Here is a 27,809-nt window from a genome sequence, read left to right as displayed (position 1 = left end):
TTGTATTAGTATTTTGTAAGAGTGAAAATTTAAATGGCTTTTTTTTTTTTTTTTCTTTGAGACAGAGTCTCGCTCTGTGGCCCAGCCAAGAGTGCAGTGGTGTCATCTGGGCTCACTGCAACCTCCTGCCTCCCGGATTCAAGCAGTTCTCACGCCACAGCCTTCCAAGTAGCTTGGACTACAGGTGCGCACCACCACACCTGGCTAATTTTTGTAGTTTTAGTAGAGACAGGGTTTTGCCATGCTGGCCAGGCTGGTCTTGAACTCCTGACCTCAAGTGATCCACCTGCCTCAGCCTCCCAAGGGGCTGTTATTACAGGTGTCAGCCACTGCATCCACCCATTGAAAAGCTTTTTAAATATTGAATGTTCGTGTTTGAAAAAAAAATCAATAACCTGTGTTTGTTTTGGTCTTGCCTTGATCCTGACCATTCTAAGTGCTTATACGAATTAGCCCTTTTAATTCTTATAACCTTAGGAGGCAGATTCCATTATGATCCCTCTTTATAGATAGGGAAATTGGAGCAAAGATTCAATAGCTGCTCCAAATGATACAGCTACTGAGTAGTGGAACTGGGATTTGGACTAATCAAAGGCACATTAACCACTATACACCACAGTTTCAGTAGCTTAGGATAAAGGACTGAACCATCTGAGAATATTCTGAAGGGGACATCTGATCACCATCTAGGTTGGTACATGGTGTTGTTCTCTAAGCCTAGAACAGTTGGAGGTAAATGGAGGTAAATGGCTGGTCTTTCCCTTAATTTAGGTAAATGACGAATGGTACTTTTGTGCTCGCCAACTGCAATGGAGTTGTTTTGGAGTTTATAACTGGAACAAAGGCTGTCAGAAAGAAAAAGATTTACTTGAGGCAATTGGATAATGGTTAAGAAAAGGTGGAAGAGGATTAACGAGTACATGCTTGTGAGGTGTGAGAAGGAGACTGCTGAGGTGGAAATCACTGAGCTGAGACCTGAAAAGAAAAAAGAGGGAAGAATTTAACTTTACATAATTACCTACGTGAAAAGGAAGGGGAAAGTGGGAGGGATATTGCCCTGCACTATGGTTTGTTCTAACTTGTTTAGATGTCTGATAACTCAGTGTGGTTCATGTACCACAGCCATGGCAATAGTGGATTTACCACAGGCTCCTACTCCAAATGATAGTCTTATGTCCTTAAGAAAGAGTCCAGGCTGGGTGCCATGGCCCACGCCTGTAATCGCAGCACTTTGGGAGGCCAAGGCGGGCAGATCACGAGGTCAAGAGATCAAGACCACCCTGGCCAACATGGTGAAACCCCATTTCTACTAAAAATACAAAAAGCAGCCAGGAGTGGTGGCATGAGCCTGTAGTCCCAACTACTCAAGAGACTGAGGTGGAAGAATCACTTGAACCCGGGAGCTGGAGGTTGCAGTGAGCCGACTCCAGCCTGGTGACATAGCAAGACTTAGTTTCAACAACAACAACAACAACAACAACAAAAGAGTCCGATTTCGACCTCAAAGTAGTTGTCTTTGAACACCCCTTCCACCCTCTTTCCTCGCCCAGGGCATTAGATAAGAGGTCAAGAACCTCTTATCTGATGGATAAGGGAGGGGAATAAGGGATAAAGACAGGAGAAAGAGTCCTGCACTTGTTGGGGGCACAGAGTTCTGACTCTGCTACCTAACCAGTCCTCTAACCTTTTGTGAGTTAAAGTCTTTGAGCCTTTATTTCCTAAGCTGTGAAAACAGGGATAATTTTACCCACTTCATGGTTTTGTTGTAAGCATTAGGTGGGGTGCTGTATGTGAGAGCATTGAATACAAAGCATGACTGGGGGGTCAGGAGGGGCAAGGGTGACCCTTCCTGTGATCCATACTTATCTGTGGCCATGATAGGCGCCTCTCTAACTTAACCACCAGTAAGTGTTGACGAAGGGAAGGATCTGGATATTTATTTACCATCTACTATGTATGCTGTAGAATGTTAGTGTCAGCCAGGAGCTTGGGTTCAGACATGGGCTGTCTGGGTCCAAATCCTAGTTGTAGCTGGATTTTGGGCAAATAATTTGAACTCTCACAACCCTGTTTCTTTTTCTCTTCTTCTTTTTTTTTTTTGAGATGGAGTTTCTCTCTTATTGCCCAGGCTGGAATACAATGGTATGATCTCAGCTCACTGCGATCTTTGCCTCCTGGGTTCAAGCAATTCTCCTGCCTCAGCCTCCTGAGTAGCTGGGACCACAGGCATGTGCCACCAAGCCTGGCTAATTTTGTTTTTTTAGTAGAGACAGGATTTCTCCATGTTGGTCAGGCTGGTCTCAAACTCCCTACCTCAGATGATCTGCCTGCCTTGGCCTCCCAAGGTGCTGGGATTACAGGTGCCCAGCCTCACCCCGTTTCTTTCCTGTGAAGTTGAGTCATAATGAGGCCTTCCTCAAAGGTGAGCTGTGAGGTAGGAGACAGTCTGTAGGAGTTCATAGTCTATTGGGAGAGACAGGTTTGTAAACAAGTGATCACAAGGCACCATGTGGTTAAAGTACAGTAATGGAGATGGGAGTAAAATGCTTTGGTAGCATGGGGAGGGGGGAGGGGAGAAAGGGGAGACTAACCTGGCATAAAGGTTCAATGAGAGATGTGAGATGTGTGTGTGTGTGCGTTCATATGTATGTATAGACACATACACGTGCTTGGCCAAACAAAACCGTTCCTGTCTTCAGGCCTAAGGCTGAAGCTAAACTGGCTGACTAGGTCCTTTACACATAGGCTCTGTGATCTCCATGCCCCCTTACTCTGCCCCCAACTTGCTATTCTCTGTCTTTGGAGGCACTTCATGACTCTCTTCATGACTCTCTGTTTTCGTACATTCTGTTCTCTGACCTGGAATGCTCTTCCGTATCTAAACACCTCTCCAGAGCTTAACAGAAGCAAAAATATCATCAACAGTATAAGAATAGTCAAATAAATGATACAAATAATTTCAGCATCTTAAAGTTAATAAATACTCATGATTTACACGCATAGTCTCATTTAAGCCTTTTTGTTTTTTCTTTTATCTTTTCTTTTTTTTTTTGAGACAGAGTCTCGCTTTGTTGTCCAGGCTGGAGTGTAGTGGCGCAATCTCAGCTCACTGCAACCTCTACATCCCAGGTTCAAGTGATTCTCCTGACTCAGCCTCCTGAGTCACTGAGATTATAGACACCCACCACCATGTCTGGCTATCATCTAAGCCTTGTTACAACCGTAGAAGACAAGTACTGTATTTAACCCTATTTTAAAGTGAGGCTTATTGAAGGTAAAATATACTAACTAGCCTTTCATAAGTCACACAACCAGCCAGTAGCACAGCTAGGATTTTTTACCTAGCTCTGACTAATCCTAGAACTCATGTCTTAACTTCTGTTATCTCTTAAAATTAACTCCTCAGGCTAGGTGCTGTGGTACACACCTGTAATCCTAGCACTTTGGGAGGCTGAGGCGGGGGTGTGTGGACCACATGAAGTCAGGAGTTTGAGACCAGCCTGGCCAACATGGCAAAACCTCATCTCTACTAAAAATACAAAAATTACCCAAGCATGGTCTTGCATGCCTGTAGTCCCTGGTACTCAGGAGGCTGAGGCAGGAGAATCGTTTGAGCCTGGGAGGTAGAGGTTGCAGTGAGCCAAGATTGCACCAGTGCACTTCAGTCTGGGTGACAGGGTAACACTCTCTAAAAAAAAAAAAAAAAAAAAAAGCTCCTTCATGAAGTAATTCTGCAACTTAAATATCAAAAACAAAAATGTAATCTATTAGTTTTATTGCCTTTCTTATTACAATACCCACCATAATTTTTTTATATTTTTCTAAATTGCAAAAGTAAAGTTTATTATAGAAAATTAGAAAATAAAAATAACCAAGATAACAAGAGTAAGGAAATTATTACCCATAATTTCACATTCTAAAGGGGAAGACCCCAATTTTAATCAATAGGGTACGTCCTGTATGATTTCATTTATGACATTCTAGAAAAAGCCAAACTGTAGGGAAAGAAACAGTGGTTGCCAGGATCTGGGCCACAGCAAGCATCAGGGCTAGTGGAAATGTCCTATATACTGATTGTGGTGGTAGTTACATGAGTATGTATCTTATCAAAATTAATAGAACTGTATATGAAAAACAGTACATTTATTGTATGTAAATTATACCTCAATAAACCTGATTTAAAAAATTAATACCTTGCCATATATCCTTCCACACCCTTTCCTGTGCATATATAATAAATATGGTTTGTTTTTTTTTTTTTGAGGCAGAGTCTCACTCTGTCACCCAGACTGGAGTGCAGTGGTGTGATCTTGGCTCACTGCAACCTCCACCTCCAGGTCCAAGTGATTCTTGCACCTCAGCCTCCCGAGTAGCTGGGATTACAGGTGCCCACCACCATACCTGGCTGATTTTTGTATTTTTTTGTAGAGGCAGGGTTTCATGTTGGCCAGACTGTTCTCGAACTCCTGACCTCAAGTGATCCGCCCACCTTAACCTCCCAAAGTGCTGGAATTACAGGTGTGAGCCACAGCATCTGGCCAGTAAATATATACATCACATTAGTATGATACATATGTTTTAATTAATGAGCCAATATTGATGCGCTGTTAGCCGAAATCCATAGATTATTGTGATTTCCTTAGTGTTTACATAATGTTATTTTTCTGTTCTAGAATCCCATTTGGGATACCACATTACTTTTTGTTGTCATATCTCCTTAGAGACCTCTTGGTTATGACAGTTCCTAGACTTTCCTGTGTTGATGACTGCTGTAATTTGGCTTTGTATCCCTATCCAAATCTCATCTTGAATTGTAATCCGCACATGTAGAGGGAGGGAAGTTACTGGATTATGGTGTTGGTTTTCCCCATGCTGTTCTCATGACAGTGAGTTCTCAGGAGATCTGATGGTTTTATAAATGGTGGTTTTTCCTGCACTCTCACCCTCACTCCCTCCTGCTTTATGCCCTTTGGCCATGATTGTAAGTTTACTGAGGCCTCCCCAGCCATGTGGCATTGTGAGTCGATTAAACCTCTTTCCTTTATAAATTACCCAGTCTCAAGTATTTCTTTATAGCAGAGTGAAAACAGACTAATTACAGAGAACTTGGCAATTTTGATGAGTACTGGTCAGGGATATTGTAGGATGCCCCTTAACTGGAATGTACTTTTCTGACGTTTTTCCCAAAGTTAGACTGGGGTGATAGGTTTTGGGGAGGAAGACCACAGAGGTAAAGTTCATTTTCATCATAGCTGTTTTATGCTTTGTAACCTTTTTTCACTCAAAAATATGTCAAAAGTATATTTTCTACCTGATAGGTATAAATCTGTAGCCTTCTTGATGGTGATAATCATATTATGTTGTATGGATGCAGCATATAATCACCTATTACTGGACACGTAGCAATTCACTGTGACATTTTCACTATTACAACAAATGCTACAATAGATATATTTGTGTGAACATCTTGTCAAAGTTGTCCAATAATTATTATTATTTTGGGACACAGGTTCTGACTTTGTCACCCCAGCTGGAGTGCAATAGTGATCAAAGCCCACCGTGGCCTTAAACTGCTGGGCTCAAGTAATCCTCCCCCTCAGCTTCCCAAGTAGCTGGGCTTACAGGTACATTCCACTATGCCTGGCTACTTTTTTGGGAGGACAGAGTTTCGCTCTTGTTGCCCAGGTTGGAGTGTAATGGTGTGATCCTGGCTCACCGCAGCCTCCGTCTCCCAGGTTCAAGTGGTTCTCCTGCCTCAGACTCCCGAGTAGCTGGGATTACAGGCATGTGCCACCACATCCAACTAATTTTGTATTTTTGGGAGAGACAGAGTTTCTCTATGTTGGTCTGGCTGGTCTTGAACTCCTGACCTCAGGTGATCCGTGTGAGCCACCACACCCAGCCACTGGGCTACGTTTTTAAATATGTTTTATAGAGATGGGGTCTTGCTGTATTGCCCATGATCGTCACAATTGTCTAATTGTTTTATTAGATAATCCTGAGTGATGTAGAGTGACTGAAGCAAACTGCATTCACTTTGTTTTTAAAGGGCTTTTGGTACATGGTAAGTACTAAATTGTCCTCCAGAAAAATTGTTACCTACTCAGTGCTCTGTTTCCTCTAATTCTAGCTAATACTGGATATTATTTTTCATTTCAAGCTTTGCTAATTGTAGTACAGAAATGTATTGTGTTGCATTGTATTTAATTGTTTTCCTCTCAGTATCTTCTTCCAGATAGTGAGATCCTAAAGGAGAAAGACTATATCCTATTCATTTTCAGATACCTAGAGTCTAAGTTACTGCCTGAAAGAAATAGGCACTCAGCCGAAGGGAGAGAGGGAGCAAGAGAGAGGGGGAGGGCCTGAATCCAAGAACGATTGTGTGATCTGACAAGATAATTCATGCTGGGGAGAGGAAGAGTTTTCACCATCACAGGGTGCAATTATATCCTTCTAGGCCAGTGCCCCATATGTGTTATGTAATCTGAAGGGGTGGCGCTACTAGTGTGAGCTTCAGACCAGGTACCAGAGGAATCTGCACTAGACCAAAAGAAGGTAAACAGGATCTTACCATTTTCCTCAAATAGCAAGAACAATAACTAGGGATTTGTTTGAACAGCTCTGAAAGGGAGGATCACCTTGTAGTCCCTTTAAGCTGTAATGCCATTCGTGTATTCTCTCTCACAGCTTTTTGAAACAATTAGGTACAGTTGTGATTTTCAGATATTTTGCTGTTTTCCTTCTTTCTGTCAATACCATCTTAGATATGTCACCTTGCTTATTTTCAGTCATGGCTGCCAAAATTTCATTGTTTTCTTCCTGTACACTTCCCCAATATTTTATTTATATATTTTCGTATAAAATGTTGACTTTCTCTTCTTCTACATGCTTTGCTCTTCCTAAATCTTGATGTCATGTATAGATTTGTTATACTCAGATAGTGATAAATGTTACTTTTTCAACTTATCACCAGAAGAGTGATAAATTATTTTCAGTGTATCACCGGAAATGTGATACATTGAAACAGTATGGAAAAGGAATATATGTTTTTGGCCTGGTGTAGTGGCTCACATCTGTAATCCCAGCACTTTGAGAGGCCGAGGTGTGTTGATCACCTGAGATCAGGAGTTCAAGACCAGCCTGGCCAACATGATGAAACCCCGTCTCTACTAAAAATACAAAAAATTAGCTTGGCACGGTGGCGGGCACCTGTAATCCCAACTACTTGGGACTCTGAGGCAGGAGAATCACTTGAATCTGGCCGGGGGGGGGCGGGTGGAGTTTACAGTGAGCCAAGATCATGCCATTGCACTCCAGGCTGGGCAACAAGAGCGAAACTCCATCTCGGGGAAAAAGAAAAGGAATATGTGTTTTTATACTAAATATTTTAGTTATATTTTCCAGTATGGCAAAGTTGATTCATTTAGTAGGGTCTGAAAAAAGAAAAATGTTCTTGGAATGCTGATGGTAATTCAGTAATTGTTAAATTTTTCAATTTTCAGTGGGGGATTTTTTCAAGGGGACTCTGTTTAGAGTACACTTCATATTAAGAATTCCCGTATGTGCTTTGCAGAGGTTCCACACCCCTGCCAGTTATCATTTACTCCCTCCCTGGAGTGTGGGATGCCCTTACTGTTCCTCCCATCTGGCCTAACAGAGATTAGGCCCCCACTTGTAAGACAGAACTTGGTTCCTGCTACCTAAAACAACATTTTTTCACAAATTTGCAAAATGATAAAAAAGAGAGCATACTCTACACTAGGACATGATAAAGAGAAATTCGAAGAGCCAGGCATGTTTCTGGAGTAAGAAGTTCTGCAGTGTTAAAATTCATTTGTGGCCTTTTTATGGCCTATGATGAATCTATTGATTGATTGATTGATTGATTGAGACAGGTTCACACTCTGTCTCCCAGGCTGTCGTGGTGTGGTGAGATCACTGTCTATTTATATTTATTTTATACAAATTAAAAACAAATTTGTTTTTTTGTTTTGCAGAATTGAATTCTTCCATGTATCTTTTGCCAGCTATCAGTAGTAAAAAGTTTAGAATTTATAATTTCTGGTGAATAGTCTCAATTGAGTTTTAAAAAGGTGTTATTAGATATGGTGAAAAAAGACATGTAGTATTATTCACTAGAACTATTACTCTTACCCTTTGGTCTGTTTTCTTTCTTTCTTTCTCCTTTCTTTTCTCTTATCTTTTTTCCTTCCTTCCTTCCTTCCTTCCTTCCTTCCTTCCTTCCTTCCTTCCTTCCTTCCTTCCTTCCTTCCTCTCTCCCTCTCTCCCTCCCTCTCTCTCTTCCTTCCTTCCTTTCTCCCTCCCTCCCTCCCTCCCTCCCTCCCTCCCTTCCTTCCTTTTTTTAAAGAGACAGGGTCTGGCTCAGTGGTCCAGGCTAGAGTGCAGGGGCATGATCATGGCTCAAGGCAGCTGCAACCTCCTAGGCTCAAGTGATCCTCTCGCTTCAGCCTCCTGGGTAGCTGGGACCATAGGTGCTGCCACCATGCCCGGCTGTTTTTAATTATTTGTAGAGACAGTCTCACTATGTTGCACAGGCGTGCCTCCAACTCCTGGCCTCAAGCAATTCTCCTGCCTTGGCCTCCCAAAGTGCTGGGATTTCTGCATCCAGCCTGCAGTGAATCTCTTAATAGCTAAATCTATTAGAAGAGGGAAATAATTGATGCTACCTTATTACGTAAAAGAGATAATTAACAGGAGGCTGATAAAATTAAAAGAAGCATTTCTTAATGAAGCAAAACATTGTTCCTGATTGTTCATCAGGTAGTTTACCATAAAATTATTTTTCCTCTATACACATGCAGAGTTATAGACATTTAAGTTGCATGCTTTAAAATCATCTTTAGTTTTTTCTCACATCTAGTAATTTCTCATATTGTCTTAGTTAGATTACTTAGAAATTATTCAGTACTTTCTTTCATTAAGACATTAATAATAATATGATATTTGAAAAGGTAATATATTCTCTCTTTGAAGTGAAATTAGTTTATGTACTCACAGCACATTTTTTGTGGCTCTGAGTAAGTTATGTTACCTGGCTAACAATGTCTAGACAACCTCACTAGTTACTCTAGTAATCTGGGACGTAGAATTCTGTTGAGATAAATAGAGGTTAAAAGAAATAGAAGGTGGGAATCAATGAAGAAATTAAACATCATTTAAGTGATCAGTGTGTCCACCTGAGACTGTAAATGAGACGGAAAAAAGAGGATCAGAATTGAGTTTCAAGAAGCAGCCTCTTACTTTTCCTATCTTTAAAGGATCAAACTTGATAAGGAATCTAGAGTGTTTCCTTGACAATCTGAAGGAAGGAACCGTGGGCTCCTGGCCTACTCTGTCATGCTAGAGTTTAGGCATTTAATAATCCATTGATAATCATCAGGCATTTGGGGAACAAAAATGAATATATCTGCCTGATTCCCATTACTTCATTTCAGATGTTAAATCTTTTGTAATAACCAGAACATTGCAACAACATTAAGCCTTTCATATGTGAAGTGATGTATTTCAGTAAAGGGATTTCATAGGCTCTGTGGAGTAGTCTGCAGAATGACTTCAGCCTCATCTAATGTTTGGATAAAACAGAATCTTCAAATGGAATAAATTCCGCTGTTGTATAAATCAGTCAAGACTTTTTAAAACAACTATCTAAGCTCAAGATGGTGGAGGCAAAATCCTCCACATAAAACATTAAGAGAACAAGAAGAGGTATTCTCTGCTCTTTACTCTGCTTCCATCATATCTGTACTCTGCTCAGAAACCTCCTGTCCTGAGCTGCAGTGTGGTGCCATATGCCTGGACTCCCACCTACCTGGGAGGATGAGGTGGGAGAATTGCCTGAGCCAGGAGTTCGAGGCCAGCCTGAGTAATATAGTGAGACTTTGTCTCTAAAAATAAAATTTAGACAAACAAAAAACACCCTAAAAACTCTTCTGTCCATCCCTCTGTTTTAGAGAAGCATGTCCCCAAATCTGTGCATGGAAGGCATGCATTCTATAAGATAGTAACAGATCTTGCTGAAAAATAAATGCCTGTGTAGTTTTTCCAAAATGTATTTTTAAATCTATGTAAGAAAAATTCTAAACACCTTTAAGAAGTAATTAACAAGCCAGGCATGGTAGCTCACGCCTGTAATCCCAGCACTTTGAGAAGAAGAGGTGGGCAAATCACAAGATCAGGAGTTCGAAACCAGTCTGGCCAATATGGTGAAACCCCGTCTCTACTAAAAATACAAAAATTAGCTGGGCATGGTGGCGGGCACCTGTAATCCCAGCTATTCAAAAGGCTGAGGCAGGAGAATCACTTGAACCTGGGAGACAGAGGTTGCAGTGAGTCGAGATCATGCCACTGCACTCCAGCCTGGGCATCAGAGTAAGACTCCATCTAATTAACATGAGATAATTTGTCTTTAAGAAGTGGAGCTACTGTGCATTAAAAGACCACTTTTAAAAAGTTATAAGAGACAATAATAAACACTTTAGAAGGTATGTGCTACACAGAAAACCTACAAAATGTTGGTATCCAGAATATATTAAAAATGCTGGCAAAAAATATGAGCAGGCAATTCATAGGGAAGAAAGTCAAAATGACCAAAAAACACAGTGTTCAAACTCACTAGTAACTGGGTCAATGCAAATTAAAACTAAAATGAAATACCATGTTTTATTCAGATTGGCAAAAAGGTAAGTTTGATAATGTTAAGTAATGTTAAGTTGAAACAGGAGTCACATAACTTGCAGGTGGAAAAACAAGTAAGTACCACTTTGGAGAATCGATTGGTAATAACTAGTAAATTAAAGATGTGCTTAGTCCGTGATACAGAAGTTCTACTTCTAGGTAAACTCACATGTGCACAAGGGAATATATACAAAAATGTTCATCACATCATTGTTTGTAACAGCAAAAATTGGAAGCAATAACATGTGTAAATGTACCTAAACAGGGGAATGGGTATACTGTGAAATAGTCATTTGTTGATTCAATGGATATTTATTGAGCACCTGCAGTATGCTAGTGCTCTCTGAGTATTAGAAATATATCAGTAAATAAAATGTCTGCCCTTGTAGAGCTTGTGTTATTGATAGGGGAAAGAGAGTGATGGGTGGGTAGACAATTCAGGCTGGTTGTGGTGGCTCACGCCTGTAATCCTAGCTCTTTGGGAGGCCAAAGCAGGTAGATTGCTGAGCTCAGGAGTTGGAGACCAGCCTGGGCAACATGGCGAGACTCCATCTCTACCAAAAATATAAAAAAATTAGCCAGGTATGGTGGTATGTACCTGTAGTCCCAGCTATTTGGGAGGCTGTGGTGGGAGAATCACTTGAACCTGGAAGGTCAAGGTCACAGTGAGTTCATGAGAGATCATGTCACTGAATTCCAGCCTGGGTGACAGAGCCAGACCCTGTCTCATAAAAAGAAAAAGAAAACTATGACTTATGAGATGGTGACATGTGATACGGAGAAAGGAAAGACAGAGGAGGAGGAAGAGGGAGCAGTTCTTGGTGGTAATGGAAGATCCCACCGTGAAGGTGGCATCTGAGCAGGCCCTGGAGTGGTGAGGGAGCCAGCCATGCTGATAACGGGAAGAGCACTGGGGACCTAGGAAGCGGCGTGTACAAAGATTTGAGGCAGGAGGATTCCTGACATGGTTGAGAAAAAGCAAGCGGGTAGGTGCCTCGAGCCAGGTAGGCCTTAGCCCATTTTGAAGACCACTTCTGTAATCCATGGGGCAAACATTTATTGAGTACTCACAATATGCCACACATCATTCTAAACCCTTTTTTACACATGTTTTTTCTTTCTTTTCACTCCAGCCTCTGCCTCCTGGATACAAGTGATTATCCCACTTCAGTCTCCTGAGTAGCTGGGACTACAGGCATGTGCCGCCACACCCAGCTAATTTGTGTGTGTGTGTGTGTGTGTGTGTGTGTTTTTCTTTGAGACAGAGTTTCGCTCTAATTGACCAGGCTAGAGTACAATGGCACGATCTTGGCTCACCACAACCTCCACCTCCTGGGTTCAAGCGATTCTCCTGCTTCAGCCTCCCAAGTAGCTGGGATCACAGGCATGTGTCACCTCACCTGGCTAATTTTTTGTATTTTAGTAGAGACGGGGTTTCTCCGTGTTGGTCAGGCTGGTCTTGAACTTAAGACCTCAGGCGATCTGCTCGCCTGGCCTCCCAAAGTGCTGGGATTATAGGCATGAGCCACTGCACCTGGCCCATATTTTTTAGTTAATGCTTAGGCACTAATATTTAGCTTCATGTCATAGATAAGAAACTGAGTCACAGAGTAACTCATTCCAGATCAGTATACTGTAGTGTGCTGATTCAAAGGCATCTGACTCCATAGGCAAATCTGTTAGTTACTGGTGAGCTGCCTGTTGCATTTGTTCTCTCTGGAGTGTTCCTCCTATGCCATCTGTCTTTCCCACCATCCCAAGCTATGCCTGGGGTCACCTACTGGCTCTGTCCACCGTTGTCACATAGAGTTTGGGTAACCTTCTGTCTGAGTCTGTCTTATGTTGCTATGACAGATTGCCATACTCTGGGTAATTTATAGGGAACAGAAATTTATTTGGCTCCCAGTTCTGGAGACTGGGAGGTCCAGCAGCATGGTGCCAGCACCTGGTGAAGGCCTTTGTGCTGTCTCCACCGCCCCCTCTCCCCGTGGTGGAAGGTAGAAGAGCAAGAGTTCACAACAGCGCAAGAGCAGAGGGGGCGGACTCGCTTTGTATTAGGAACCTACTCCAGTGGTAACAGCACGAATCCATTCATCTCCTAATCACTTCGTAATACCATCACAATGACGATGAAATATCAATGAGTTTTGGAGGAGACATTCAAACCATAGCACCTTCTTCTTGGGAATCTTGGAAGAGATGAGGTGGGACAGACCTTCTTTTCCCTGGCCTTCCAATAGGCTGTACAGCAGGCTGTACAGGTCTCTGCAGATTTCCTTGATGAAGAACTGGAGCAATTTCACAAAGGAATTCAACCAAGTCAGACTTTCTCTTGAGTGTCAAAAGAGAAGGCAGATTAAGACGTAGGCCGTTGGCTGGGAGCGGTGGCTCACACCTGTTATCCTAGCACTTTGGGGGCTGAGACGGGTGGATCATGAAGTCAAGAGATCAAGACCATCCTAGCCAACATGGGTGAAACCCCGTCTGAACTAAAAATACAAAAATTGGCCGGGCATGGTGGTGCATGCTGGTAGTCCCAGCTATTCGGGAGGCTGAGGCAGGAGAATCGCTTGAACCCAGGAGGTGGAGGCTGCAGTGAGCCGAGATGACTTAGGCCATTACAGGAAGAGGGTCCCTGCTGAGTACTTTCACTATTTTTAATAGGAGAATGTTAAGATAGCTTGTTTGTACCCCTCCTTTTAAGCTCCTCCTTCTGTGGATTTTTTATTATCTGGGCTTGAGCTTCAAACTTGATTAAATTATTTTAACTCACTAGTTCTTTTCCTCCTGCTTTGGTAGCAGTCGTGTTTTCGTCTTTCTTCCACCACAGGTTTATGATGTTATTCTATTTCTATTATAACTTAAACTTTTGTGGCCACACTCATTCCCCATGAATCTGTGGCTGAAAGAAGCCAATTTTCAAAGAAAAGCCTTCTTGGATTTCTTATGTTATGCCTGAATCCAAAGGCAGAGCTCTGCATACTTGAAAGTGAGGTTGAACAATGGCCCCAGTAGTTTCTAAAAAGCTGGGAGGGAAGTGACAACACAAGGCCCAGAGTGGTGTTTATGGCCCGTGCCCCCATTTGGGTATGTGGATATTCTCTCTGAAGGACACCTGAGACACAGAGAGCAGCGGTTGTCTCTGGGGACTTGAACTAAGATATTACAGCTCGAGGGGAGGAGAAAGGGAAACTTGCTGTTTACTCTTTACTTTCTGTACAATTAGACATTTAGGGGTTTTTTTGTTTGTTTTGTTTACCATTATTATACATAATACATTTTTCAAAAAAAGGTAATAGAAAACTCAAATTAACATTCTTGAAGTGAGCTATTGAAAATATTACAGTAATTTTTGGAACAGCCTATTTCAGAAGTACTTAAATATTGCAAAATATGCTTTTTGCTTTTTCCCTTTGGTACAATGAACCTTATAAAATGCAATTTTTATACTATACAGCAGTGAAAAGAAATTGAAGGAGGAGGCCTGATACAGTGCTTGATAGAAGAACCTGGCCTGCTGTGGTGGTGTGTGCCTGTAATCCCAGCTACTTGGGAGGCTGAGGCAGGAGAATTGCCTGAACCCAGGAGGCAGAGGTTGTAGTGAGCTGAGATCGAGCCATTGCACTCCAGCCTGGGTAACAAGAGCGAAACTCCGTCTCAAAAAAAAAGAACCTCGCCCTCAACATTACTCTTCACATCAAGTGGTCACATTATGGGGAAAGAGATCCCCTTCTCAAGTAAAAATGGTAAAAATATTTTTGCTTGTTGTTTGTATAATCAAAATGCAAAATGGGTGAGATTTAGCATTATATTTAATTTGTTATTACTAAAATAAGTGTTTTGATTTTTGTGTGGGTTAGGTGTGTTAAAACTGGGGAAAAACCAAATTTTGATCATTATCTGAGGGGACATTTTTGGCTGCTTGCTTTAATCCAGGCAGGCACTGTATGTACTAATCTTCTGATGGTGTTTCATCGAGATGTTATATTCAAAAGGTTTTAATTTCTAATGATCCTCCAATCAGTACATTCTAAAGTTTCAAACCATTCTGGGGTCAGTTAGTTTTGAAAAGGGATAGGGATCCAATTCCCCAGCCCTTATTCTGGCTCCCATTCACACTTCTTCCTATTCTGCTCTTTGTCCCCTAGTCTTACTTCACACCTTACATTTTCCAGGCCTTGTTTCTTATACCTTCTCTCACCTGAATACCCCCTTTTCCCCATATTTGACTTTTAAAACTGAATCTATCCTTTAAGGGCCAGAGTAAATCTACCTTTCTCTTTCAGCATTCCCTGACATCTTGTTATGAGAACCTGGCCCACCGTGGTGTGCGCACCTGTAGTCTCAGCTACTCAGGATGCTGAGGCAGGAGAATTGCCTACAGTGACATTAAAATCCACAGAACCTTCATGTACCGTTTCCTGATCTCACTTGGTCTTTATCATGTACTAGGTGAAGTATGCAGAGTAATGGTCCTCGTCATAGTCCATTTGGGCTGTCATAACAAAAATAGTATAGACTGAGTGGATTGTAAACAACAGAAATGTCTTTCTTGCGGTTCTGGAAGCTGGGAAGTCCAACATCAAGGCACTGGCAGATTCAGCATGTGGTGAGGGCACAGCTTCTGCTTCATAGCCGTCTTCTTGCTGTGTCCTTATATGGCAGAAGGGAGAAGGGAGCTCTCTGGCTCCCTGTTTATCCCCTTCATGAGAGCTTTGCCCTCATTACCGCATCACCTCCCAAAGGCCCCACCTCCTAATACCATCACATTGGAAGATTACGTTTTGATAAATAGATGGATTTTGGGGGACAAAAACATCCGGTCCATAGTACCCCCCAAAGATGTCCACATCCTGTTTCCCAGAACCTGTGGGTATGTTAGCTTACATGGTAAAGAGAAATTAAGATTGCAGCTCAAGCCAGAGTTGCTGATCAGCTGATCTTAAGGTAGGGAGATTATCCTGAATTATCCAGGCTCCCTAATGTAGTCACAAGAGTTCTTAAAACTGGAAGAGGGAGGCAGAAGACAGAACCAGAAAGATGCAGCATGAGAGGACTTGGCACAACATTGCTGGCTTTGAAGGGGGCCACAAGCCAAGGAATGTGGGTGGCCTGCAGAAGTTGTAAAAATCCAGAAAACAGACAGGCTGCAAGCCTCCAGAACATATGCAGTCCTGCTGCTTCTTTGATTTTAACCCAATGAGTTTCATTTCAGACTTCTGACCTCCCAAACTGTAAGATAAGAAGTGTGTTTTTTTTAAGCCACTAGATTTGTGGTAATTTGTTATAGCAGCAATAGAAAACTAATATACTAGAATCACCTAGTTATCTTAGGTATTTTGACATCATCTTCTTAAGTGATTTTAAATTCTGAGAAGATGGATACCAAGCCTTACATATCTTTATAGGCCAATATCGTAGCAGTGTGCTGAGCATAACAAGTATTGCAATCTGATTCTAAGAATCAGGAAGGAGAGGTGAGAGTTAACCCCCTAAGAGATCGTATACTGATTTTTAAATATTGTATCTGTACACACAGGCTACCCAGGAGGGCGGTCATTCTCAGCTTTAATGGTTCTAATATTAGTCATGGTATTTGTACTTGTAGGACAGAGTCTACTGAGCCAAACCTGAAGGAGAGGAATGTAGCACGTGCGCAGCTTCAGGCTGAGTCATTTATCAATGCACATTGATATGCAGGGCTTCAGATTGCTTTTAAGGATGTGGTTCCATTTCTGCACTGATGTTTGCAAAGCTCATAACTAGCATTTACTGCAAGCTTATTACAAGCCAAGTGTGGTTCAGAGTGCTCTACATGTATTACATCCCAAAAGGTAGGGTTATATCATCCCCATTCTGAGGAATCTGAGGGATAGAGAGATTACATTGCCCAGTGACATAGAGCTTGTGAGTAGTGGAGCTGTGATTCAATGCCAGGCAGCCTGTCTTCAGAACCCCAGCTTTGAATTTTAACTTGTGCTCTCCTGGCAGTGGATCATAAATTGTTTTATGCCTCAGGCCTGTAGTGTTTCGTAAAGGGTCAACAAGTGTTCAGTATAGGTGGCTCTTGATCCATTCATTTTTCCCACTTCTTTCCAGTCAGACTTGTTTCCTGATCAGAATTTGGAAAATTTACTCAATTTACATCTCTATCCTTTCTGCATAATTTGCTCTTTTCAAAAACTACTCCTTCATGAACATTTGGATTAGAAATTACGTTTGACATCTGGATTCCCAAAGAGTATGTTTTATTCCATTCGTTAACATTAGATTCTCATCTATATAAAATACATTATATGTCTGGTTGGTGAAATTGTGGGTGACTTTTGTGTTCTTTGACCTTTATTTTCCAGATTTTTTCAATGAATGTGAAACTTTTATGATTAAAAATGCTATTAAAGGGCTGGGAACGGTGGCTTACGCCTGTAATCTCAGTACTTTGGGAGGCCAAGGTGGGTGGATTACTTGAGCCCAGAAATTTGAGACCAGCCTGGGCAACATAAAATACTTAACCTTCTCTACAAAAAATACAAAAATTAGCTGGGTGTGGTGCTGTGCATCTGTAGTCTCAGGTACTCAGGAAGCTGAAGTGGTAGGATTGCTTGAGCCTGGGAGGTAGAGGCTGCATGAGCTGTGATCATGTCACTGTACTCCAACCTGGGCAACAAAGCGAGACCCTGTCTCAAAAAAAGAAAAAGGCCGCGCACAGTGGCTCATGCCTGTAATCCAGCACTTTGGGAGGCTGAGGTGGGCAGATCACAAGGTCAGGAGTTCAAGACCAGCCTGAGCAATATGGTGAAACCCCGTCTCTACTAAAAATACAAAAATTAGCCGGGTGTGGTGGTGCGCACCTATAGTCCTAGCTACTTGGGAGGCTGAGGCAGGGGATTCACTTGAACCTGGGACGCATGGAGGTTACAGTGAGCCCAGATCGTGCCACTATACTCTAGCCTGGGTGACAGAGTGAGACTTCATCTCAAAAAAAAAAACCTATTAAAGTGTTAAATCACAAAATGGGTCATACTGTGTAAATTTTGTTTGTTTTCCACCTTGCTATATTATAAACACATTCCCATCTTATTAATACTACCTCAGTGACACTCCTATTTTATGAGTATGTTACAATTTTCTTTGCCAATATCTAATCATATTTCCCCCACATTTCAGTTGTGAGAAGCAATGTCACTGTAAATATCCTTGTAACTAAATATCCATGTACTTTTAAATGTTCCTTAAGATATATTTCTGGACATGAAAATGCTGTGCCAAAGATTTGTAGGTATTTAGAGCAGATTTTTATGGCATTTTTAATACATGCTAAATTTTCCTTCAGAAAGTTTGTACCACATTTTTTTCCCACTAGTGGTGTTTGAGAGGTTAGACTTTCCTCTCCCATGATAATACCTGATATTTTATTTTACTTGTGTATCTAAACATTTTCTTTTCATGTATTCATGTCTTATTAATTACCTGCTTTGAGTTTCTTACTTTAAAATATTTTTCTTATTAATTAATAAAATCTTATTATATATTGAAGATATTAGTCCCCCACTCCTTTTTTTTTTTTTTTTTTTTTTTGAGACACGGTTTCTCTATGCAGGGTTCAAGCAATCCTCCCGCTTTAGCCGCCCAAGTACCTGGGACTAAAGGTATGCGCTGCCGTGCCTGGCTAATTTTTGTATTTTTAGTAGAGACAGCATTTTACTATGTCACCCAGGCTGGTCTCAAACTCCTGAACTCAAGTGATCCGCCTGCCTCGGCTTCCCAAAGTGTTGAGATTACAGGTCTGAGTCACTGTGCCTCACCTGTTTGTTTTGTTTTTGTCTTTTAAAATAGTTATTTTCCAGAGTTTTAAATTTGCCTTTGTGGCCAGGTGTGGTGGCTCATACCTGTAGTCCAAGCACTTTGGGAGGCTGAGGCAGGAGGATCGCTTGAGTCCAGAAATTTGAGATCAGCCTGGGCAACATAGTGTGTCTTCATCTCTGCTAAAAATGAAAAAAGAAAAATAGCTGGATGTAGCGATGTGCACCTGTGATCCCAGCTACTTGGGAGGCTGAGGCAGGAGGATTACTTGAACCTTGGAAGGTTGAAGCTACAGTGAGCTGTGATCTGGCCATTGCACTCTAGCCTAGGTGGAGTGAAACCCTGTCGCAAAAAAAAATTGCCTTTGCATTCTGTTCATGGTAGAGTTTTTTGGTTTATTTGTTTGGTCTTGGATCAGATAAATGGACTACATATTCTTCTTGGTTTATGATGCACTATTATCACTGTTTCATTTAAGGCACCTCTCATATGTTATACATTTTTTTTGGTATTTTTCTAATATCCTCTTCTAGGAAGTTCTCTTGTCCTTTACCTACTCCCAGTCGGGTTCCTGCTCTAAATGTGATACCATCAATACACATCCTTGAACATGTATATATTCTTTAAATATATACATATAAAATATATATAGATAGTGTTTTATGGGCATACCCTTCACATATTCATAAATTATACCATGCTGTAGATCTTGCTGCATTCTTTTTGTTTTTACCCAATGTGTCATTTTAAGATGAATCCATGTTTTAGATATATGTGTATAGTATTTCATAATATAGAATAAACGTTAGCATGTAACTTATTCATTCTAATGATGAACACAGTTTATCACTAACTCCCCTCTGTGATTGACAACATTGGCATAAACATCCCTGCATGTGTCTAGGCACCCCTATATGAATTTCTTTGGGACAAGTTTCTCAACCACGTTTGTGCTTTGACTCCTTTAGCAGTCTGCAAAAACCAGATGGATCTTGCTGGGTAACGGTGACATATTCAACTTAACCACTTAGTGAACCCTCTTTATTACTGGTATTGAAAGAATATGTTTGGGGCGGGTGCGGTGGCTCATGCCTGTAATCCCAGCACTTTGGGAGGCTGAAATGGGCAGATCACGAAGTCAAGAGATGGAGGCCATCCTGACCAACATGGTGAAACCCCATTTCTACTAAAAATACAAAAATTAGCTGGGCATGGCAGTGCATGCCCATAGTCCCAGCTACTTGGGAGGCTGAAGCAGGAGAATTGCTTGAATCTGAGAGTTGGAGGTTGCAGTGAGCTGAGATTGCACCACTGCACTCCAACCTGGCGACAGAGCCAGACTCCATCTCAAAAAAAAAAAAAAGTTTGTAACATCAATAGTTATACATTGTGTGCCAGAGCTTGTACTGATCTTTTCTATTAAATTTAGCCATTTTGTAAAACTCTTTTGCAAAATAACATTCTTAAAAGCATAAGATAAAATATATAGAATTACAAAAGCAATAATTTATATTAATATATAGTAAATGTTTATTAAATAACAAGATAACATCACTGTGACAATTTCAAAATAATAGTAGCCATAAGTAATAATGTAAATTGAAAATATTTATGATTTCTGTTCATCACAATGTCAGTATTACTGTGGTTTATTGTCTACCTATATAATTAAAGAAAATGCTAAATTTCATTAGCACACATAGCTCTGCCTCTGGAAGGACTTATCCTTGCTGCTACCTTTTGGCACCATTCTTGAGTAGAGTCGTGTGTTCCAGTAGTCCATTTGTGGCTCACAACAACATCTTGAATGAACCCATCTGACAATGAATCCTAAGTCATATCTTCCCCCATCAGTTGGTCATAGATGGCAAAGTGAGGCTTGTTGCAATAGAAATAGGAGACATAGGACCGGGTGCTGTGGTTCATGCCTGGAATCCCAGCACTTTGGGAGGTTGGGTTGGATGGATCACCTGAGGTCAGGAGTTTGAGACCAGCTTGGCCAACATGGTGAGTCCCCGTCTCTACTAAAAATCCAAAAATTAGCTGGGTGTGGTGGCAGGTGACTGTAATTCCAGCTACTGAGGAGGCTGAGGCAGGAGAATAGCTTGAACCCAAGAGGTGGAGGTTGCAGTAAGCCAAGATTGTGCCATTGCACAATCCAGCATGGGCAACAGAGCAAAACTCCATCTCAAAAAAAAAGAAAAGAAAAATAAATAGGAGACATGGGAACTTGGGCCACCTGCTTATGTAATTTGCTTGTGCCCCATGGACATCCTGGACTTTATTTTGTATGCACCATTTACATTTTATAAGGAATTGCTGTTTCACTCATCTGAATATATAGTTTAATGGCTCGTATCATATCCATTTTGGGTAGCTCTGGTCACATCGTCATTTGGTGTCCCATGTCTCCTCACATGGGCTCAGTCTCTATTAGGGCCTAGTAGCACACCAGAAGTTGCTTTCCAAATGAAGCATCATGTTTTCTGCCCCCATAAGGCATCACATTTTGTGAGAATCCTAGGGTATGGGTTGTATCTCTTTTATTAAAGTTTGCCTGCAATCCACAATATCCTTAAATCCTTACTATCAAGGGTACAGCTAATATCATTGATCCATAGTTAACATATGACCCAAGTGACCTAAAACTGCTGAGGTGCCTTCTCTTCCTCTTGGACCCACTCAAAGCTGGCAGCCTTCTTAATCACTTAATGAATGGGTTGGATCAATATTCCCAAATCCAGTATATGCTGAAATCTAAAAAGGCCCACCGAGCTCTGTGCCTCTTTCTTAGTGGTAGTTGTGTAAAGTGCAACACGTTTTCCTTAGGACTCTCCATGACTTCTCAGAATTGTGGACCCCGAAAACCTTCATACTATTTATCTGCCATCCTCTGGCATACATGAGTCCTACTTGGGCATCCAGAGTACTTGTCACTTTTTTTTCTTTTTTTTGAAACAGGGTCTTGCTCTGTCACCCAGGCTGGAGTGCGGTAGCACAATCATGGCTCACTGCAGCCTCAGTCTCCCAGATTCAAGTGATCCTCTCACCTCAGCCTCCCAAGTAGCTGAGATTACAGGCACATGCCACCATGCCCGGCTAACTTGTCACTTTTTATTCACCGGGTCTACCTAGTATGACATCATAGTGAACCAGCTTAATTTCCTAGAAAATATCAAGATCACCAAGAACTTTGTGGACTGTATTATGAAGAAAGTAGAAGAGTTAATTGATCCTGGGTTGAGATAGTAAAATGTACTTCTGACTTTCTTTTTTTTATTTTTATTTTTTATTGCATTTTAGGTTTTGGGGTACATGTGCAGAACTTGCAAGATAATTGCATAGGTACACAAATGGCAGTGTGTTTTGTTTGCTTTCTCCCCTTCAGCCACATTTGGCATTTCTCCCCAGGCTATCCCTCCCCACCTCCCCCTCCCACTGGCCCTCCCCTTTTCCCCCCAATAGACCCCAGTGTTTAGTACTCCCCTCTCTGTGTCCATGTGTTCTCATTTTTCATCACCCGCCTATGAGTGAGAATATGTGGTGTTTCATTTTCTGTTCTTGTGTCAGTTTGCTGAGAATGATGCTCTCCAGATTCATCCATGTCCCTACAAACGACACGAACTCATCATTTCTGATTGCTGTATAATATTCCATGGTGTGTATATGTGCCACATTTTCCCATTCCAGTCTATCATCAATGGGCATTTGGGTTGATTCCAGGTCTTTGCTATTGTAAACAGTGCTGCAATGAACATTCGTGTGCATGTGTCCTTATAGTAGAACGATTTATAGTCCTTTGGATATATACCCAGTAATGGGATTGCTGGGTCAAATGGAATTTCTATTTCTAAGGCCTTGAGGAATCGCCACACTGTCTTCCACAATGGTTGGACTAATTTACACTCCCACCAACAGTGTAAAAGTGTTCCTTTTTCTCCACATCCTCTCCAGCATCTGTTGTCTCCAGATTTTTTAATGATCGCCATTCTAACTGGCGTGAGATGGTATCTCAATGTGGTTTTGATTTGCATCTCTCTGATGACCAGTGACGATGAGCATTTTTTCATATGATTGTTGGCCTCATATATGTCTTCTTTCGTAAAGTGTCTGTTCATATCCTTTGCCCAATTTTGAATGGGCTTGTTTTTTTCCTGTAAATGTGTTTGAGTTCTTTGTAAATTCTGGATATCAGCCCTTTGTCAGATGGGTAAACTGCAAAATTTTTTTCCCATTCTGTTGGTTGCCGATTCACACTAGAGACTGTTTCTTTTGCTGTGCAGAAGCTGTGGAGTTTGATTAGGTCCCATTTGTCTATTTTGGCTTTTGTTGCCAATGCTTTTGGTGTTTTGTTCATGAAGTCCTTGCCTACTCCTATGTCCTGGATGGTTTTGCCTAGATTTCCTTCTACGGTTTTTATGGTGCCAGGTCTTATGTTTAAATCTTTAATCCATCTGGAGTTAATTTTGGTGTAAGGTGTCAGGAAGGGGTCCAGTTTCTGCTTTCTGCACATGGCTAGCCAGTTTTCCCAGCACCATTTGTTGAACAGGGAATCCTTTCCCTATTGCTTGTTTTTGTCGGGTTTATCAAAGATTGTATGGTTGTAGCTATGTTGTGTTGCCTCTGTTCTGTTCCATTGGTCTATATCTCTGTTTTGGTACCAGTACCATGCTGTTTTGATTACTGTAGCCTTGTAGTATAGTTTGAAGTCTGGTAGTGTGATGCCCCCTGCTGTGTTCTTTTTTCTTAGAATTGACTTGGCTATGCGGGCTCTCTTTTGGTTCCATATGAAGTTCATGGTGGTTTTTTCCAGTTCTGTGAAGAAAGTCAATGGTAGCTTGATGGGTATAGCATTGATTCTGTAAATTACTTTGGGCAGTATAGCTATTTTTACGATATTAATTCTTCCTAACCATGAACATGGAATGTTTCTCCATCTGTTTGTGTCCTCTCTGATTTCGTTGAGCAGTGGTTTGTAGTTTTCCCTGAAGAGGTCCCTTACGTTCCTTGTGAGTTGTATTCCAAGGTATTTTATTCTTTTTGTAGCAATTGTGAATGGCAGTTCGTTCTTGATTTGGCTCTCTTTAAGTCTGTTATTGGTGTAGAGGAAGGCTTGTGATTTTTGCACATTGATTTTATATCCTGAGACTTTGCTGAAGTTGCTTATCAGTTTCAGGAGTTTTTGGGCTGAGGCGATGGGGTCTTCTAGGTATACTATCATGTCGTCTGCAAATAGAGACAATTTGGCTTCCTCCTTTCCTATTTGAATACCCTTCATTTCTTTTTCTTGCCTGATTGCTGTGGCTAGAACTTCCAGTACTATATTGAATAGGAGTGGTGAAAGAGGGCATCCTTGTCTAGTGCCGGATTTCAAAGGGAATGCTTCCAGTTTTTGCCCATTAAGTATGATATTGGCTGTTGGTTTGTCATAAATAGCTTTTATTACTTTGAGATACGTTCCATCAATACTGAGTTTATTGAGGGTTTTTAGCATAAAGGGCTGTTGAATTTTGTCAAATGCCTTCTCTGCATCAATTGAGATAATCATGTGGTTTTTGTTTTTGGTTCTGTTTATGTGGTGAATTACGTTTATAGACTTGCGCATGTTGAACCAGCCTTGCATCCCTGGGATGAATCCTACTTGATCATGATGAATAAGTTTTTTGATTTGCTGTTGCAGTCGGCTTGCCAATATTTTATTGAAGATTTTTGCATCTATGTTCATCATGGATATTGGCCTGAAGTTTTCTTTTCTCGTTGGGTCTCTGCCGGGTTTTGGTATCAGGATGATATTGGTCTCATAGAATGATTTGGGAAGGATTCCTTCTTTTTGGATTATTTGGAATAGTTTCAGAAGAAGTGGTACCAGCTCCTCTTTGTGTGTCTGGTAGAATTCGGCTGTGAACCCGTCTGGACCTGGGCTTTTTTTGTGTGGTAGGCTCTTGATTGCTGTCTCGACTTCTGCCCTTGTTTTGGTCTATTCATAGTTTCAGCTTCCTCCTGGTGTAGGCTTGGGAGGACACAGGAGTCCAGGAATTTATCCATTTCTTCCAGGTTTACTAGTTTATGTGCATAGAGTTGTTTGTAATATTCTCTGATGATGGTTTGAATTTCTGTGGAATCTGTGGTGATTTCCCCTTTATCATTTTTTATTGCATCTATTTGGTTGTTCTCTCTTTTCTTTTTAATCAATCTGGCTAGTGGTCTGTCTATTTTGTTGATCTTTTCAAAAAACCAGCTCTTGGATTTATTGATTTTTTGGAGGGTTTTTCGTGTCTCTGTCTCTAGTTCAGCTCTGATCTTAGTTATTTCTTCTCTTCTGCTGGGTTTTGAGTTTTTTTGATCTTGCTCCTCTAGCTCTTTCAATTTTGACGATAGGGTGTCAATTTTGGATCTCTCCATTCTTCTCATATGGGCACTTATTGCTATATACTTTCCTCTAGAGACTGCTTTAAATGTGTCCCAGAGATTCTGGCATGTTGTGTCTTGGTTCTCATCGGTTTCGAAGAACTTCTTTATTTCTGCCTTCATTTCGTTGTTTATCCAGTCAACATTCAAGAGCCAGTTGTTCAGTTTCCATGAAGCTGTGCGGTTCTGGGTTGGTTTCTGAATTCTGAGTTCTAACTTGATTGCACTATGGTCTGAGAGACTGTTTGTTATGATTTCAGTTGTTTTGCATTTGCTGAGCAGTGCTTTGCTTCCAATTATGTGGTCAATTTTAGAGTAGGTATGATGTGGTGCTGAGAAGAATGTATATTCTGTGGATTTGGGGTGGAGAGTTCTGTAAATGTCTATCAGGTTTGCTTGCTCCAGGTCTGAGTTCAAGCCCTGGATATCCTTGTTGATTTTTCTGTCTGGTTGATCTGTCTAATATTGACAGTGGAGTGTTAAAGTCTCCCACTACTATTGTGTGGGAGTCTAAGTCTCTTTGTAAGTTGTTAAGAACTTGCCTTATGTATCTGGGTGCTCCTGCATTGGGTCCATATATGTTTAGGATCGTTAGCTCTTGTTGTTGTATCGATCCTTTTACCATTATGTAATGGCCTTCTTTGTCTCTTTTGATCTTTGTTGCTTTAAAGTCTACTTTATCAGAGTTGAGAATTGCAACTCCTGCTTTTTTTTGCTGTCCATTTGCTTGGTAAATCTTCCTCCATCCCTTTATTTTGAGCCTTTGTGTATCCTTGCATGTGAGATGGGTTTCCTGGATACAGCACACTGATGGGTTTTAGCTTTTTATCCAATTTGCCAGTCTGTGTCTTTTGATTGGTGCATTTAGTCCATTTACATTTAGGGTTAATATTGTTATGTGTGAATTTGATACTGCCATTTTGATGCCAGCTGGCTGTTCTGCCCGTTAGTTGTTGTAGATTCTTCATTATGTTGATGTTCTTTAGTGTGATTTTGGAATGGCTGGTACTGGTTATTCCTTTCTATGTGTAGTGCCTCTTTCAGGAGCTCTTGTAAAGCAGGCCTGGTGGTGACAAAATCTCTGAGTACTTGCTTGTTCACAAAGGATTTTATTTTTCCCTCACTTCTGAAGCTCAGTTTGACTGGATATGAAATTCTGGGTTGAAAGTTCTTTTCTTTAAGGATGTTGAATATTGGCCCCCACTCTCTTCTGGCTTGTAGAGTTTCTGCCGAGAGATCTGCTGTGAGTCTGATGGGCTTCCCTTTGTGGGTGACCCGACCTTTCTCCCTGGCTGCCCTTAGTATTTTCTCCTTTACTTCAACCCTGTTGAATCTGACGATTATGTGCCTTGGGGTTGCTCTTCTTGCGGAATATCTTTGTGGTGTTCTCTGTATTTCCTGCAATTGAGTGTTGGCCTGTCTTGCTAGGTGGGGGAAATTTTCCTGGATAATGTCCTGAAGAGTATTTTTTAGCTTGGATTTATTCTCTTCGTCACATTCTGGTACGCCTATCAAACGTAGGTTAGGTCTCTTCACATAGTCCCACATTTCTTGGAGACTTTGTTCATTCCTTTTTGCGCTTTTTTCTCTGATCTTGGTTTCTCATTTTATTTCATTGAGTTGATCTTCAACTTCTGATATTCTTTCTTCTGCTTGGTCAATTCAGCTATTGAAACTTGTGCATGCTTCGTGAAGTTCTCGTATTGTGTTTTTCAGCTCTTTCAATTCATTCATATTCCTCTCTAAGGTATCCATTCTTGTTATCAATTCCTCAAATCTTTTTTCAAGGTTCTTAGTTTCTTTGCATTGATTTAAAACGTTCTTTTAGCTCACAAAAGTTTCTCATTATCCACCTTCTGAAGTCTAATTCCATCATTTCGTCACAGTCTTTCTCCATCCAGCTTTGTTCCCTTGCTGGTGAGGAGTTTTGGTCCTTTCTTGGTGGCGGGGTGTTCTGGTTTTGGGTGTTTTCCTCCTTTTTGCGCTGGTTTCTTCCCATCTTTGTGGATTTATCCAGCTGTCGTCTGTGTAGTTGCTGACTTTTCGATTGGGTCTCTGAGTGGACACCCAGATTGTTGATGATGAAGTATTTCTGTTACTTGGTTTTCCTTCTACCAGTCTAGCCCCTTCGCTGTACGACTGCTGAGGTCCACTCCAGGCCCTGCTTGTCTGGGGTGCACCTATAGCAGCTGCGGAACAGCGAGGGATGCTACCAGTTTCTTTTTCTGCTATCTTTGTCCCAGAATGATGCCTGCCAAATGTCAGTCTTTTGGATAAAGAGGGGTCAGGGAGTTGCTTGAGGAGACAGTCTGTACTTTGTAGGAGCTCAAGTGCTGAGCTGTGAGCTCTGTTGTTCATTCAGGGCTGTTAGGCTGCTATGTTTAATTCTGCTGCAACATAGCTCATAAAAAAACCCTTTTTTTTCTCAGATGCTCTGTCTGGTGGGGAGTTGGGGCTTTCCTTGTGAGGGTCCGCCTCGCTGTCCTGCCCAGCTAGGAGGCAGTCTAGTCACTATTTGATTGCCGAGGCTCCGCCCTGCTGGTGTGAGGTTCGCCCTGTTGCTGCAGACTCTGCCCTTCTGCTTGGTCTCCGCCCTGTTGCCACGGGCTATGCCCTGCAGCGGAGTCTCTCTGTTGTACCGGGTTGCCTCGGCAACGGCAGGCTGCATCAGCAATGGGCGTGTACCTCAGTAGGGGCTGATTGCCTCGGTAATGGCAGACGCCCCTCCCCCACGGAGCTGTGCTTTAAGAAAACCTCCTCACCGGGAGCGTTTGGAATCGCCGTTTTGTTTGTCACACTGCGCTACCCCAAACGCTGTGTCCCTGGGATTTCCTGGGCTGGCTCACTGTCCAAGTCCCGTTCAGTCTCAAGTTCAGCCCTCTCAGGTCTCAATTTGCCAGTTC

The 27,809-nt window shown here is 41.6% G+C and overlaps 1 long non-coding RNA gene across 1 annotated transcript in view; it reads left to right on the top strand.

The window, feature by feature from the left end:
- The window catches only part of LOC108591313 (uncharacterized), a 54,682-nt gene that overhangs the window by 9,807 nt on the left and 17,066 nt on the right, over positions 1-27,809 (top strand). The window contains exon 2 of the long non-coding RNA XR_013534580.1: positions 14,153-14,441. This is a non-coding gene — a long non-coding RNA (uncharacterized LOC108591313). The remainder of the gene's footprint in view (positions 1-14,152; positions 14,442-27,809) is intronic.

This window comes from Callithrix jacchus, chromosome 4, assembly GCF_049354715.1.
Source record: "Callithrix jacchus isolate 240 chromosome 4, calJac240_pri, whole genome shotgun sequence".
Taxonomy (NCBI): Eukaryota; Metazoa; Chordata; class Mammalia; order Primates; family Cebidae; genus Callithrix; species Callithrix jacchus.
Note: the sequence above shows the minus strand (reverse complement) of the source record. Positions and strands in the feature narration are given on the sequence as shown.